A 15698-nucleotide genomic window follows, 5' to 3' on the forward strand; every position below is an offset into this window, starting at 1 on the left:
GCATCAGCCTTAATTGTCTTCTACAGCCTTGAAATTTTGAAGTGTACAGGCCAGCTAGTTTGTAGAATGTCCTGAAATTTGGATGTCTCTGATGCGTCCTCATGATTGGATTTAGGTTATGCATTTGGGGCAGGGTTACCACAGAAGTCATATTGTGTCCTTCTTAGTGAATCATCTCAAGAATCACAGATGCCAACTTTTCACAGTATCAGTGATGCAAACTTCAATAATTTTGTTACAGTGGTGCCAGCCAGGTTTCCCCTTGTAAAATTACTATTTTTCCCTTTGTAATTTTTACATAGTTTGTAGGGAGATACTTTGAGACTATTTACATATCCTGCCCTTCATCATAATTTTACTCATGACTTTTAGCATTTATTGATAATTCATGCTCAAAGCTATTATCACTATGAGGATGCAAATGGTGATTTTTAATTCAGTTTTTCTACATTTACAAATTTGCATTCTACTGTAAAGATGAGCTTTTCCTTCTCCCTCATTTACTTTTCATTCCTTCATTTATTCAAATCACTATGAACTCTAGACTCTCGTAGATTCTATTTTTTATTATTCATTATTTATTTGGATGCTAAAATTGTCCCAGATTTGGCCATTTGGAACCACTTCAAGCTGGCTCCTGTATCTTTTGTGACATGTCTGCATTATATATCAATCGCTTCTTTACCTTCTGACCCAAAAGTGATTTTAGACTTATCTTGTATTTTGTCCACCCCAATCATCTCTCCAAGGAGCTCCAATTTCTTTTAGTGTGAAATGTTACTTAGTAAGCAAAATCTGAGCATATATAATATTTTAAATAAATTAAATAAATAATAAAGAATGCATATAACTATGTAATTTTTCTTACCTAAAAAATGGTACTTGTCAGCAGATTATGGGGAATTATGGAAATAGCCATAAATATGCCTTTGAGATGGAGTTAGTTAGGCAGTTAACTCCATATTAAGGAGGCTAGATGTGGATGGAGGGTGAAAACTTGAAAGTCTGAATGACTTGTTGCCTCTTTATCCTTTGAAGATGTCAAGAAAGAAAAAAAATTCAATAATTTCCACATGAACTCACTTTTATTCTTTCTTAGCCAGTGGAGTTGCTGAACTTAAAGAAAGCCAAACTTAGGTTAACAAGGGCGTAGAAAAATGTGTTCCATATAAATGAGCAACGTATAGAAGAAAATATTCATAAAGAGTTGACATGTGAGGCAAACCTCTGCATTCATTAATCCATTTTACATGTGAAGAAACTGAGGGTCATAGGGATGATAATTTGCTGAAGACTAGACAGCTAGTCTCAGAAACAGAATTTCCACCTAGTTTTGCCAATTTCTTAATTCTCTTATTATGCTGCCTTGCCCAATTGTCTTCAACACTTAATTATTATTATTTTGTAGATGCATTCTCATGGGCCCTCCAGATTGAAATTGGTCCTTTGGGCCTTCATTTTTTAGCTGTTTAGCTCTATAGCCTTTAAAATAATAACAATAGCTAATTTTCTATGTGTTTACATGTATTATCTTACTAAATCTCCAACAACTCTATGAAATGACTATCATCATCACTATCATCATCATCATCTCATGTATAAATGAGGGACCCAAAACTTGGAGCAAGTTAAATAACTTGCCTATGGAAAAAGCTTGTCAGTGGAGGAACTCAGATTTGAACCTGGGTAGTGTGGCTCTATGTTTTTTAACCACTGTTTTCTACCAGAACCCATTAAGGGATGTAGGAGTGTTCCTAGTGGTCCAGTTGTTCCATAAAATGTGCCAACTGGCTATTCCTAGGATTACCTGTATCAATATACTTCTAGTGCTGGAATGAGCCATTTCCCCTTCAGGTATAGGTAAATTAAGGAAGATGAAGCAAGATAGCTCACAAGTCATGGATACTGCTTTGGAGCGTACAATGATATTCTCCCCAGTAGATACTGCCTCTTCAATCTCTCCCTGACAATAACATTTACTTTTATTGAGGGGAAATAAGTTGTAAAGTTGTTGGTTGGATGTGAGATAGCAAGTTAGTTTTAGGATGTTATTGTAGATAAATTGCCAAGTGGAAAATATACTTAGAGACAATCCGGAGGTCATCACATTAACGAAATCGGGAAAGACCAAGTCCTCTGACCATGGAAAGCAGGAGTCAGAAGACAGGTTAACATGGTGGTTATGAATGTGGGCTCTGGAGTCAGACCATGCATGTCTGAATCCCGGCTTTGTCAGCTCCAAGCTGTGTGACTCTGAACAAGTTACTTAACCTTTGCTTGCCTCAGTTTCCTTGACATATTATTCTTCCCATAACACTCTCCCCCTGCCACCCACTGCCATCCTGGTTTGTCGTGCTGGGGGTTTGAATAAGAATCTCGGTAAGGGAGGATCAGAGAATGCAGATGAAAACGTTATCTAGGAATTTATAACACTCCCAACTCCATCCATTTTCTTCCCTCAACCACCTCCCTGGATGGAGAACTGCTGATCTAAGGAATTCCTTGGAAAAATTGTATATTAGTTATAATGCTAACTGCTATAACCAACACATCCAATAATGTATGGTGGCTTAAACATCATACACATTTGGTTTTTGTCCCTATAAAGCCTAACTGGTGGTGATTCAGAGACTCAGGCTGCTTCCAACCTGTAGCTTCACCATATTCAGTCTTGACTTCCCAGGTCACTGTGCTCGTCTTCATCAAGCTCGCAGAAGGGGAAAGAACATGGAGGATGCATCTGAGAAGTTTTTAGGAGCCAGGCCTGGAAGTGGCCTGCATCACTTCTACTCACATTCCACGGGCTGGATCTGAACCACACGGCCATACTTAAGCGCAAGTAAGAGTGGAAGATGTAGTCCAGCTGTGTGCCCAGGAAGATGAGAACATGGGTCTGGTGAAGAGTTAGCAGTCTCTGTGATGAACAGCAGTTGCAGAATTAAGAAGAGAAGTTTAGAAGCAAAACAGACCTTCAGGCTTGCAATTTGTGTTGTTTTAGCCTCTTTCCGTGCCTCTTTCATTCTGGTCCCAGCCCTTCAGTTTGCACCTGCTGATCACTCAGCCTGATCTGACTCTTGAATGGCTAAAATGAAATTTTACTATGGACATTTTCATCAAGCAAATACGACATTGTGTAAACTGCAAAAAGTTGATCTAATACTTGTGATGGTACAGATGGTATAGATTGGCACACTAACATAATATTACCATTACCAGAGTGTGCAGGGGCCATTGTGAAATGCTGCTGCACAAACAGCCCATTGAGAGAAGTTAAATTTTGTATACTCCAGTGAGCATAAAATACATGGTTGCATTTGATTCTAATATGTGTTAATTATGAAAATCGGCTCCAAGCAAAGCAAGCCATAATAATTAAAAACCATCTTTCCATCTTAAAAAAGCTCCCTCCCCAAAGTATTTATGCACTTTAATGAAACAAATAAAAATAGTTATAGCAAAACCTAAATAATAACCTCTATTAAAGTCGTATATACACTCCATAATATGTAATTATGTTGCACTTAAATAGCAGCAGACATAGAACAAATTCTTTTAGTGAACAGCAACAAAATAGATAATAGATTATGAATGTCGCTACATGCTTTGTTGTTTCTTTCTTTTCTGGTATATATAAGTTCTGAAGAAAAGACCACTTTGGCACAATTCTCACACGCATTTAAAAATTTCAAAACTGATATACTGGCCCCAAGACATCAGAGAGGATTGATTTCATATGCTAATTCCAACCAGTCATAGTGGCTCTTGGAACATTGCCTAGAATTGTGTGGTTCTGTCCAAACTCACTGGGGAAAGAGTGCTATGATCAATTAGTGATGTCTGCCTAGGCATAGCAGTAGAGAGTAGTGGCATTCTTGTCAAATGTTTTCCAAGCATAGATCCACATTTATTAAATAGATTAGAGATAAAAGAAAAAAGAATAAAAGAAAAGGTCAATTTGGGTCCTTATATTGGGTCTAAAGTTTATCCTTCCAATTTTAGGAACCAGTAGGGTAAAGCTGACAAATCTTAGACATAAAAAGCAACAAATAGTACATAAAGTTATTTAAGCTGCTTTTTTGTTTGTTTGTTCTTTGTCCATTAGTTTTATTTTGCCAGGCCATCAAGATGTAGCTGACTCATCATAATGAAGCAATTTTTAATAACTTCGAGTTGCATATCTTAAACCTTTGCCTTCCATAAATAAATGCAAAAACAACCCGATGTAGGGAATGACTATTTGATATCAAGACAAAAATTAGAAATTCAAATATTCACCTTTTAAGAATATGTATTGAGAAACTCAAAAGGAGCTTGCATATAAAAACCTAAAATAAACTTATGATTTAGACAAAATGTTAAAAACCACAAGGTTTTGGGCTGGCCCCATGGCCTAGTGGTTAAGTTTGGCAAGCTCCATTTTGGTGGCCTGGGTTTGTGGGTTTGGATCCTGGGTGCAGACCTACACCACTTGTCAGCCATGCTGTGGCAGTGACCCACATACAAAGTGGTGGAAGATTGGCACAGATGTTAGCTCAGGGCTAATTTACCTCAGCAAAAAAATGAAAAACAAAAAAATCCCCACAAGTTTTCTCTCCCACTTATATGGAGAATTCATAATGGAACTTCTGTTAGACTCAAAGCATTTCTGGGGCAAAGTCAGAGGTGATTTCAGTGTTTCAGGCATTCAGAGCAGACTTGCCCCAATAGCTCTGAAAGAGGGTTTCACCCTCCACTTATCACTTAGAAGAAAGAAGACATGCACTTGTTTAACTTGTTTGTTTTTTATTATTTGCTTGCTGTATTTGGGGGCAATTCAAATTTAATCCTAAATGACTCACTTGAACCTCTCACCTCCCAGCTCCTTCCCCCAGTGAATCATCTTTGCCCTGAAGTAAGCTCTTTGCTCCAGGCAGTTTGACAAATTGCGTTTATCTGGACGATCTCATGTTTCTAATAAGTCTGCACATCCACTGGCTCCAAGACTTCCCTTTTCAAAACAGACGGTTTCCCTGGCACCCAGCCCTGTGTACTCACTCTAACACTGAGCTCCTGCTGACCTTAAATCTTAAGCTGTAGAAAGTTAATTTTCATTAATTTGCTTAGCATTTTCATTTTACCATGCAAACATATCCCCAGCTGCTTTATCTCTAAAAGGAGAAATTACTCCCTTTCCCCTCCCACTTGAACCTATATTTTAAATTATATTTAAACAAACTGCAACAGCTTTAGAACACAGATATGCAATGGTTTCTATACAATTTACTGAATAAGGGAGATTTTATTGTCACATATTCTTACATCCTACTATTTATTTTTACAGCTTCATAACAATCTACAAAGCTCAAGTTCTGATTTTTCTCTATTTCACATAGCAGCTGCGTTATTCTTTTCCTACTGTAGTGGGAAAGACCTGCCTTAGGTCTTTTTTCATTTAACCCTAAGAAGTGGTTTACATGAGTTTTACACTTTATCTTCTCCGCCTAGACAAATACAAATGATGATTCTACAAGGAAAGTTACTGATGATGCTTATAAACTAGTTAGTAGACTTTAAATGTTCTGTGAAGTTTTAGCTTTCATCCTTCACCAAAATACCAGTCTTCTCCACACAGCATGACTACAATTGGCTTTTTTTCTGCTATTGCCAGTCACTCAAAGACCAAAAGATAACTACAAATTTTCAGATCCCTACTGAAAATTTGAGAGCCTAAACCCAGACAACACGGCGGAGATAGGATTGGTCACACATCAGAATAGAAGGGGTGTTACATGGCACCTTAGTCAGGCCCTAGGCTGAAATTTCTCCTTGATTGTCCTGTTTTGATTCTAATATATACATATAGAGAGATTTATTTGTAGACTTACATATGTATTTTTACATATATGTTATGTTATATATATGTTATTATATATGTATGTTATGTATTTATATGTGTATTTATTTATATATACTAGTATATATATTTTTATTTCTCTTCATTGCTGCATAAAGCTCCAATTGCTTTCCCATATTAAATCTGCTTTTGAACAACTGATTTTATTTAATTGTCTGTTATTTACCAGGTTGTTTTTAATCAATAATTTGATTTGCTCCAGGAGTAGAGACCTCTGCGGGGCAGGAGGTGGGACCATCTGTAGAAGTGCTCAAGAGAGACCAGCTGAAGAGCCAAGGATGAGCTGGAGATCCACCGGCAAATGGTCAGCAGCGAGACAGACGGAAGGCCTTTATCATCTCCAGGCCCTCTCCAAACACACAAATCAATAACAATTAAAGCAGATTATGAAAAGGCAATAATGGATAGTTAAATGTTTGGACTTGATTTAAACTGGGATAAACGCTTTCACATGGAAATTTACTCTATAGAGAGGTTGCCAGAGAGGATAATTTAGGGCTGTGGTTTGGGGTAAGGCTTGGAAGCATAGCTCATACTTCCTCATAATCATAAATTACATATACACACATATGTGTATATAAGTATGTGTATATTTCTGACATATAAGCATTGTGATATATAGATATAGATATCTGCCAGAAGTCAGCATAACATGATAAACTTTGTTTTGTTTTCAAAGTGCTGGTATGCCCTTTCTTGCCCACCCATAATGTGATAGTTATCACTGGGTCCTTGGAGAACTCTGGAGCTAGAACTCAAAGCAAATTGCCGACCTCACAGAAAGTCTCAAGGAACCTACAAAAACAAAACTAAACAAATGAATTACTTATCTGGGCTGATGCCCTACAACAGGGTTTGAGCAGCATAATAAAGATGCACTACTGTCCCAATATCCTGCACAATGTAAGGAATTTTCCCCAAAGATCATGCAAATTCCAATTTCCTGATAGCATGTAACTTCCACCTCCATGGGAACACCAATCTTTCAGCGAAGGCAGTCAAGCCAGAAGAAAACGAAAGGACCTGGTGAATCAGTACCTGGGCTGATGTTGTTTGGAAAGTCAAGTGGCAGAAACTGCTTGCAGAGAGAAGCTAAGAGGTGGGAGGAGACTAAGGCAGTTAAAAAGGTGAAAGGTCCATCAAATTCCATTTAGTCATTCTCCCTGTCAGAAACAGGGACTCCTAAGGCCACCCAAGTGCAGGGCCGAAGGACGCGCGCTTCCGGGAGAGGCGCATGTCTGCAGATAGCTCTGGGGCGGGGAGCCCATAAGAGCTGCTGGAGGGGAGACTCTCAGGAGGGGCAGCATTGGCTCAACTACTTAACACAGGGATGCACGAGGCGCTGTTCTCGTGGCCCCACCAAGCCTTCTGCTGCTCCTCTTCTCCACCATCGCTTGCCTGACTATGGCCTCCAGCGCGCTCTCTCCCGGTCCCTCCAGTTTTATGTCCTTCTCATTTTATCCCACACACTGCTGAGCACGTGATCTTTCTGCAATGTCTCCCCATGCAGAGTTAGTCTCTTCTGTCTCTGTGTATCTGTGGTTCCCGGTGCAGATTGCTCCTAGAGCCCTTATCACACTGCATGGTCATTATGTGTGTGCACACCTGATGGCCGCACCTGCTGTCCCCACCTGCTAGTAGGTTCCAGAAAGGCAAGGGTGGCCTCATCTACAACTTTATATCTCCAGGGCTTTATGCACTCACAGCTGGTTCAAAGTAGCTGCCCCAGCCTCCCCTAGTCTCTCCCATTTCAGGAAATGGCCACTCCATCCTTCTAGTTATTCAGGTCAAGAACCCAGGAGTCATTCTAGATTCCTTTCTCTCTTTTCCAAGCTCTTTCGGGTTTTGGCACAGAATTCAAGATTTAGACCTGCGTTATCTAAATCAGTGGTTCTCACTCTGGCGTCACATTAGATACACTTGGGAAATTTAAAAACATTAAAAAATATACTGATGCTCTGTCCCTATACCAGACCAATTAAATATGGGGCAGGGGTGAGGCCCATGCATGAGTATTTAAAAACAAACAACAACTCCTGAAAATGGACTTCAACTGACGGCAACGTGCAGCCAGGGTTGAGGATCCTGAACTCAGGTGCTGTGCTGGGGATGTGGTAGTCCCCAGTCCTCACCCTGGGTCGAGCTGCCTGGCTCCCTCTCCCCGCTCCTGCTGAGGACTGTCAACTGCGTCCTCTAGGCTCTTCTAGTACTTGTGACTGTCTTCATCTGCTGCTGTGTTTCTAGGTACTGCTTACTGAGTGCTTACTTGGAACAAGACACCGTGAAAGCACTACCTTATCTCAATCTCCTCAGGAATCCTTCAGGGAAGGGCTAGTATCATACCCATTCATCAGATGAGGAAACTGAGGCTTAGAGTGGTTACATAATTGACCCAAGGTTAAAAAGTGGTCAAGAAGCTTAGCTGGGAGTTGAACTCAGGTTTTCTCCTTTCTTGCAGTCTGTCTTCTTAACTACCCTGTTAACTCATCTCAGTCTGACCCACTTGGGGCTTCTAATTTTCACTCTCGTGACCCCTCCATTCCAGGTGATCTGTCTTCCTCTTTCGATTAGCCCCAACTTGTTGCCTGATTCCCAGAGACCCCTTTAATGTACTTCTGGGTGTGGATTAAAGTGATTTAATACCAGCCTCAATGATTGTAGCTGATAATGCAAAAAATGAGTAAGTTATCTCAGCAGTACCTGCTGTGACCTCATAATTACTGAGAAGCTTCAAGCCAATTACTTCAGACTTGATGTCCTTTTGGAGGCTACTCATGGTCTTCCCACAAAGGAGCTCTCGGGATAACCTGTTTACTGTGGATCTAGGAAGGCTCAAAAGGCATCTCGTACGCTGGCTCTCGGGACGCCATCCTCGAGGTTAGAGAGAGAGTCCTTCTTCCGAGCTGCTGCCACCTTGGCTTTCACAAGTGGCACTGTCTACATGACCCCAATTCCCTGCCTAGATGGAGCTGCTTTTAGTTTTAAAAGTTACTGCTGGCATTGAAAAAAAGGTGAAGCAAAAATGTGGAACTTATCTACAACTAAGTACAACTCTGTCCCCAGGTTCCCAAGGACACATGAATATCAAAATAAAGCCAATGGTGGAGAGTTCAACCCAAGTTCATCCCTTTAAAAGGACACGAGTGGCTCGTTGTTCCACCTTCTGCTCCACCCAGTCCCTCTGCCTTCGCCAGGTGGCCTCATACTTGCGCTTCCCATCCTAATGAAGCTTCGCTCCTTCCAGCCCAGGCCCAGCTCTAGCTCTGCTCCGTCCTTGTTCTCTCTGGGAGGCTTGTCTGGGGTGAATGCTTCCTCTGGAGCCTGTAATCTGTGAATAATGGGCTGTGCTGTGTGAACTGTGGAGGCTGAACCTAAAGGATGTGCTTAAAAGGTCCTGAGACATGTGAGCTTAGTCCTTGACACTACGGTCTCACTTTGGGTCCTAGCTGCAAAACAACTGGTGGAGTAGGGAATAATGACTGCCAGGGGATGAACATGCTGGCATGGCCTCATGGCTCATCTTCTTCAGTATCTTATTTAGATGCCCCCTTTAGAGCTCCCACAGCTTCCTGGGCCTAAGCCTGCCACAGCATGCATTCAGGATGGCAGACTACCAGTCTACCTGTTTAAATCAGATGCTTTAGGTGAAAGAGAATTACTTGGAGCTAAGAAGGGGATTCCTACAGTTTGTCACAGTCGCCACTGTGCCCTATTGTCTCCTAATGCCAATGATGAGCCCCAGCTACCCCTCAAGCAACACATGTGCATGAGATTGCTTCACCCTGGCCTGCTTCACTCAGGGGCCTGCCCCACTAGACATCCGCTCCTTGAGCACACAAGATGGTGCCTGGGGCTCTCTTGTAGAGAACTCAACCCCCAAGGCCAAGGACAGTGCCTAACACGTAGAAAGTGCTCAATACAGGCATGTTGAGTGAAGGAATGATGAACGACTGAGGAGGATAGGACATAATTCCTCCTGACTTCATTATCCCAGGCCCCTAAAATGACTACTTTCAGCCACATTTCCAGGGCCCCCTTAATTCATCCAACTGGCTTGCTGTTCCATGGCAGGAGATAAAGTTTTCATTCTACAATTAGCTGTGAATGGTATAAAAGGCAAATACTCTGGTAGAGGTAAAGCAGCCTCGTGAACTGGTTTCAGGCAAGTGGAAACATCAGCTCCTTCCTGCTCTGATTCAGGAGGGAGTATCAGACAGCAGAAGGCACTGAGATGCTGGACTGGGGAAGACATGAGAGGGAGTCATACAACAAGAAGCTGACTATGTTCATTTTCACTAACGTACTAAAAACAAGAATTGTGGGCAGAGGCATTTTGTGTATGTGCTACTTTGCAGGAATTATGTTTGTGTCTCATTGGCTAACCTGGGCCCTAATTTCGGGGGCTAAAGGGTTGTGTAGTAGAAAGACAAAAAACTTGATTTGACATGAAAATGATCTGGCCTTGAACCCTGGCCTGCCATTTCCTCACTGCATGTGACAGTGGACCAGTCTCAGCTCTGTAGGTCTCAGTTTCTACATCTGTGAATGGTACATAGAAGGTTATTAATAAATGTTGCTTACCTATTGGCTGATTGACTCAGTAAATGAATAAATGAATTTAGGTAGCTCTGTATTAGTTTCCCAGGGCTGTCACAACAAATTGCCACCAACTTGATGGCTTAAAACAACAGAAATTTATTCTCTCACGGATCTGGAGAAGTCAGAAGTCAAGGTGTTAGGCCAGCCTCATCCCCTCTAGGGGCGCTAGAAGGATTCTGGTCTAGCCTCTTCCAGGTTCTGGTGGCTCCTGGTGGCTCCGGGTGTCCCTGGGCTTCTCTGCCTCAGTGTCACATTGCCTTTTCCTCTTCTCTGGGTCATGTCTCCCTCTGCCTTACTCTTCTAAGCGGACTTACTGAATTTAGGGCCCACCTGGATAATCCAGGATGCTCTCGTCACAACATCCTTAACCTAATTACATCTGCCAAGACCCTTTTTCTACATAAGGTCACATTCACAGGTTTGGGGAATTAGGGCATGGACATGTCGTTTTTGGGCCCACCATTCAACCCACTATAGGTTCCCAATGCCATTGTTAACATATTCTGTGAAGCAAGGTGCTTTGGAACCACCCCCGAGAAATCATCCCTAGCAGCGCTTCTCGAACTTCGATGTGCATGTACAGTACCTGAAGATCTTGGGAAAATGCAGGTCTGTTGTGAGGCCTGAGCTTCTGCACTTCTGACAGACTCCCAGGTGCTGCCTCTGCTGCTGGTCCGTGAAACACGCTTTGAGTGGCATGGCTTTAGAGCAGAAGCCTTTCCTGAACAAGGCCCGCCTGACCGTAGGGTTGTCTCCTGGGAGCCAGCGTGGCCACCTTTCCTCCAAGCTTGCTAAGGCCTTGTGTTGAGTGGCCCAGGTAACACAGCTGTCTGTTCATGAAGCATGAGTGGAAGTTCTACTTCCAAAGAGATTGAATTCAAGTTTTCTATCTTCTCAGTAGAGAACCCTTGGATGTGACTGACTTCTGCTGAGGGTTAAAGCTCTGGATCGTGGACAGAGATTTGGCTGAAATTCTTCGTGTGCCAATAAGTGTTTTCTCTATGTGTTGTTTCTGCTTGTATGTTGTCTATTAATTTGCACTCTTCATCCTCACTCTGTTTGGGCCTCCAAGCCACTGATCTGTGGTTGGTTTGATTGTCTACAGGAGAAGAGCAGTCTTCCTGTCAGGGCCCGGACCAGAGTGAGGCAAGCGTGGTGCCTTGGGTATGAAACTTAAGCAGCTTCACTTTCATGGGTGTGCAAATGCAGAGTGGGCACTTTGGAACCCTGAGAGTGAGGGCCTCCTTACATTTGGCTCCCTTGGGGCCTCACTCGCCTTCTCCTAATCCTGGCCTACTCTCTGGCTTCCCAGGCAATTAGCTTTCCATTCTCTCACATTGTGGGGTTCTAGCTCTTTCTACTTCTCTAATATTGTAATTTCATCTTTTCTGTGGTTTGCTTTTCTCCAGTGATTGTAATCTTGCTAGCAAATGGTGTTTCCTCTTAAAAAGTATTTAAACTTCAATGAATGAATGAAGCTCAATGAACAATAAGCACAAGAAACTTGAAGAAAACTATACTAAGACATACCATAATCAAATCACTCAAAACTAGTGATAAAGAGAACATCTTAAAAGCAGCCAGAGGAAAAATACACTTTATGGACAGAGGAACAAATATAAGAATTACAGTAGATTTCTCACTAGAAATAATGCAAACAAGAAGACAGTGGAGCAACACCTTTAAAGTACTGAAAGAAAAAACTATCAGCAGACCTATAGGCAGTGAAAATCTTTCAAAAATGAAGGTGAAATAAGGAAACTTTCAGACATACAAAAGCCGAAATAGTTAATCACCAGCAGACCCGTTAAGCAATGTTAAAGGAATTCCTTCAGGCAGAAAGAAAACTACTAAATGGCCATAAGGATATAAACAAAGAAATGAAGAGTGCCAAAAATGGTAACTACATGGATAAGTATACAAGATGCTTTCCTTAACATTTTAAATCTCTTAAAACATAATTTACCATTTAAATAAAAAATAATACAATATGCCGTGGAGTTTATAACATATGCATAGATACATTTGTGCAACAACAGCACAAAGACTGGGAGGGAAGACATGGAAGGATACTCTTTTAAGTTTCTTATACATGAAGAAGTATAACATCATTTGAAGGTAGACAGTGATAAATTAAAGATGTATACTATAAGCCCTAAAGTACCCACTAAAATAACAAAACAAAGAATTAATGCTAATAAGCCAACGAAGGAGATTAAATGGAATCATAAAACATACTCTTGTAATCCAAAGAAACTAGAAAAAAAGGAAACTGAATTAAATGAGACACATAAAAAGCAAATTGCAAGATGATAGCCTTAAAGCAAACCATATCAATAATCACATTAAATGTAAATAATCCAAACCATAGGTTGGCAACCGTTTTTTGGTAAAGAACCAAATTTTGTGGCTACATCGGTCCCTGTTGCATATTTTTCTTTATTTTGTTTTGCTTTACCAATGTTTTAAAATGTAAATACCATTCTTAGCTTCCAAGCTGTATAAAAATAGGTGGCAGGCTGCATTTACCCATGGGCTGTAATTTGCCAACCCTTTGTCTAAACATCCTAAATGAAAAGCAGAGATTGTCAGATTGGATAAAAATGCAAGACCTTAGTATATTCTGCCTACAAGAAATTCACTTTAAATATATAGACACAAATAACTTAAAAGTAAGATGATGGAAAAGGATATACCATGCTAACTTTAGTCAAAAGAAAGCTGGAGCACACATGTTAATATCAGACAAAGTAGATTTCAGAATAAAGAGCGCCACAAGGATAAATAAATTATTTTTTAATCATAAAGGGGTAAATTAAGAAGATATAACATTTATGCTCTTAAACATTTATGCTCCTGATAAAAGAGCTTCAAAATACATAAAGCAAAAACTGAGAGAACTGCAAGAAGAAATAGACAAATCCACAATTATACTCAGAGATTTCAACACCTCTCCCTCAATAATTGGAATAACATCTACAGGAAATCAGCAAGGATATGGTAGACTTAAAAACACTGTCATTCAAGTTGACATTTACAGAATAGCCCACTCAACAACAGAAGAGTGCCCATTCTTCTCAAGCACACATGGAACGTTTACTAAGACAGACAACATTCTAGGCCATAAAATAAGTCTCAATATGTTTAAAAGGATTCAAGTCATCTAAAATATTTTCTCTGACCACATGGAGTTAAACTAGAGATCAATAACAGTAAGATAAGCAGAAAATCTCCAGATATTTGTAAATTAAATAATTCACTTCTAAATAATCCATAGACCAAAGAGGAAATCAAACAGGAAATTCAAAAGTATTTTTAACTAAATGAAAATAAAAATGCAATTTATTCATGGGAAACCATTAGAGTAGTACCTAGCGGAAAATTTATAGCATCTATATTAGGAAAGAAGAAAAGCTTCAAATTAATGACTTCAACTTCCACTTTAAGAAACCAAGAAAATAAGAGCAAATTAAATAGAAAGTAAGCAGGAAAGAAAAAAACACAGCAAAAATTATTGAAAAAGAAAACAAGAAAGAATAGACAAATATCAATGAAAGCAAAAGCTGGCTTTTGGGGAAGATAAACATTATTGCCAAACCTCTAGACAGACTGATGAGGGAAAAAAAGAGAGAAGACACAAATTACCACCAGAAATGAGAAAGGTGATATCACCACAAATTTTCAGATATTAAAAAGATAATAAGGGAGTGTAATGAACAACTTTATGCCTAAAAATTTGACAACTTATTTGAAAGGACAAATTCCTTGAAAGACGCAAATTACTAAGTCTTACTCAAGAAGAAATAGATAACTTGACTAGTCCTATATTTACTAAAAAATTCAATTTGTAGTTTAAAAATTTTCTATGAAGAAAACTCCAGGCCCAAATGGCTTCACTGGTGAATTCTACCAAAAATTTAAGGAATGTGCTATAACATGAGTGAACTTTGAAAACACTATGCTGAGTGAAAGAAGCCAGTAACAAAGGACCATACTGTATGATTTCATTTATATGAGGTGTCCAGAATAGACAAATTTATAGAGCTGGAAAGTAGATTAGTGGTTGTCTTGGGATGGAGGAGATGGGGAGATTGGATGATGGCTAAGGGGTGTAGTGTTTCTTTTGGAGGTAATGAAAGTGTTGTAAATTTAGTGTAGTGACAGGTACACAACTCTTTGGATACACCAGAAGCCGTGGAGTTGTACACTTTAAATGAGTGAATTGTATGATATGTGAATTACATCTCAATAAACTGTTTACAAAAAGATTTAAGGAAGAAATAGTACCAATTCTGTATAAGAAATAAAAACTCCATGAGACCATTGTCCTTCATGAATATAGAAGCAAAAATTCTGAACAAAATGTTAGTAAATCAAATTCAATAATACATAAAAGGATAATATACCATAATCAATTGGGGTTTATTCCAGGAATGCGGGGTTTGTTTAACATTAGAAAACCAATCACTGCATTGACTAACTAAAAAAGAAAAAACACATGATCATCTTAATAGACATAAAAAAATTATTTGAGGGAGCTGGTCCAGTGGTGCAGAGGTTAAGTGTGCACATTCTACTTCGGTGGCCCAGGGTTCACCTGTTTGGATCCTGCATGTGGACATGGCACTGCTCGGCAAGCCATGCTGTGGTAGGTGTCTCACATATAAAATAGAGGAAGATGGGCACAGATGTTAGCTCAGGGCCGGTCTTCCTCAGCAAAAAGAGGAGGATTGGTGGCAGATGTTAGCTCAGGGTTAATCTTCCTAAAAAACGAAAAATTATTTGACAAATCCAACATACATTTCTCATAAAAACTCTAAGCAAACTAGGAAGGGAAGGGAATTTTCTTAACTTGATAAAAGGCATCTACAAAAAACCTACAGCTAAACTCATACTTAACAGTAAAGACTGAATCCTTTCCTCCTAAGATCAGGAAAAAGACTAGGATGACTGCTCTTGCCTCTACTTTTCCATATGGTAGTGAAGGTTTTAGCCAGTGCAATCAGTTAAGAAAAAGAAATAAATGGCATCCCAATTGAAAAAAGGATAAAACTATCTTCATTCACAATGTTATTGTCTAAGTAGAAAATCCAATGGAATCTACCAAAAAGCTAGTAGAACTAATAAATGAATTTAGCAATATTGCAAGATACAAGATAAACACATAAAAATCAATTGTAGGACATCAGCAACATGGCACAGTGAG

The sequence above is a fragment of the Equus caballus genome, chromosome 18, assembly GCF_041296265.1.
Source record: "Equus caballus isolate H_3958 breed thoroughbred chromosome 18, TB-T2T, whole genome shotgun sequence".
NCBI lineage: Eukaryota > Metazoa > Chordata > Mammalia > Perissodactyla > Equidae > Equus > Equus caballus.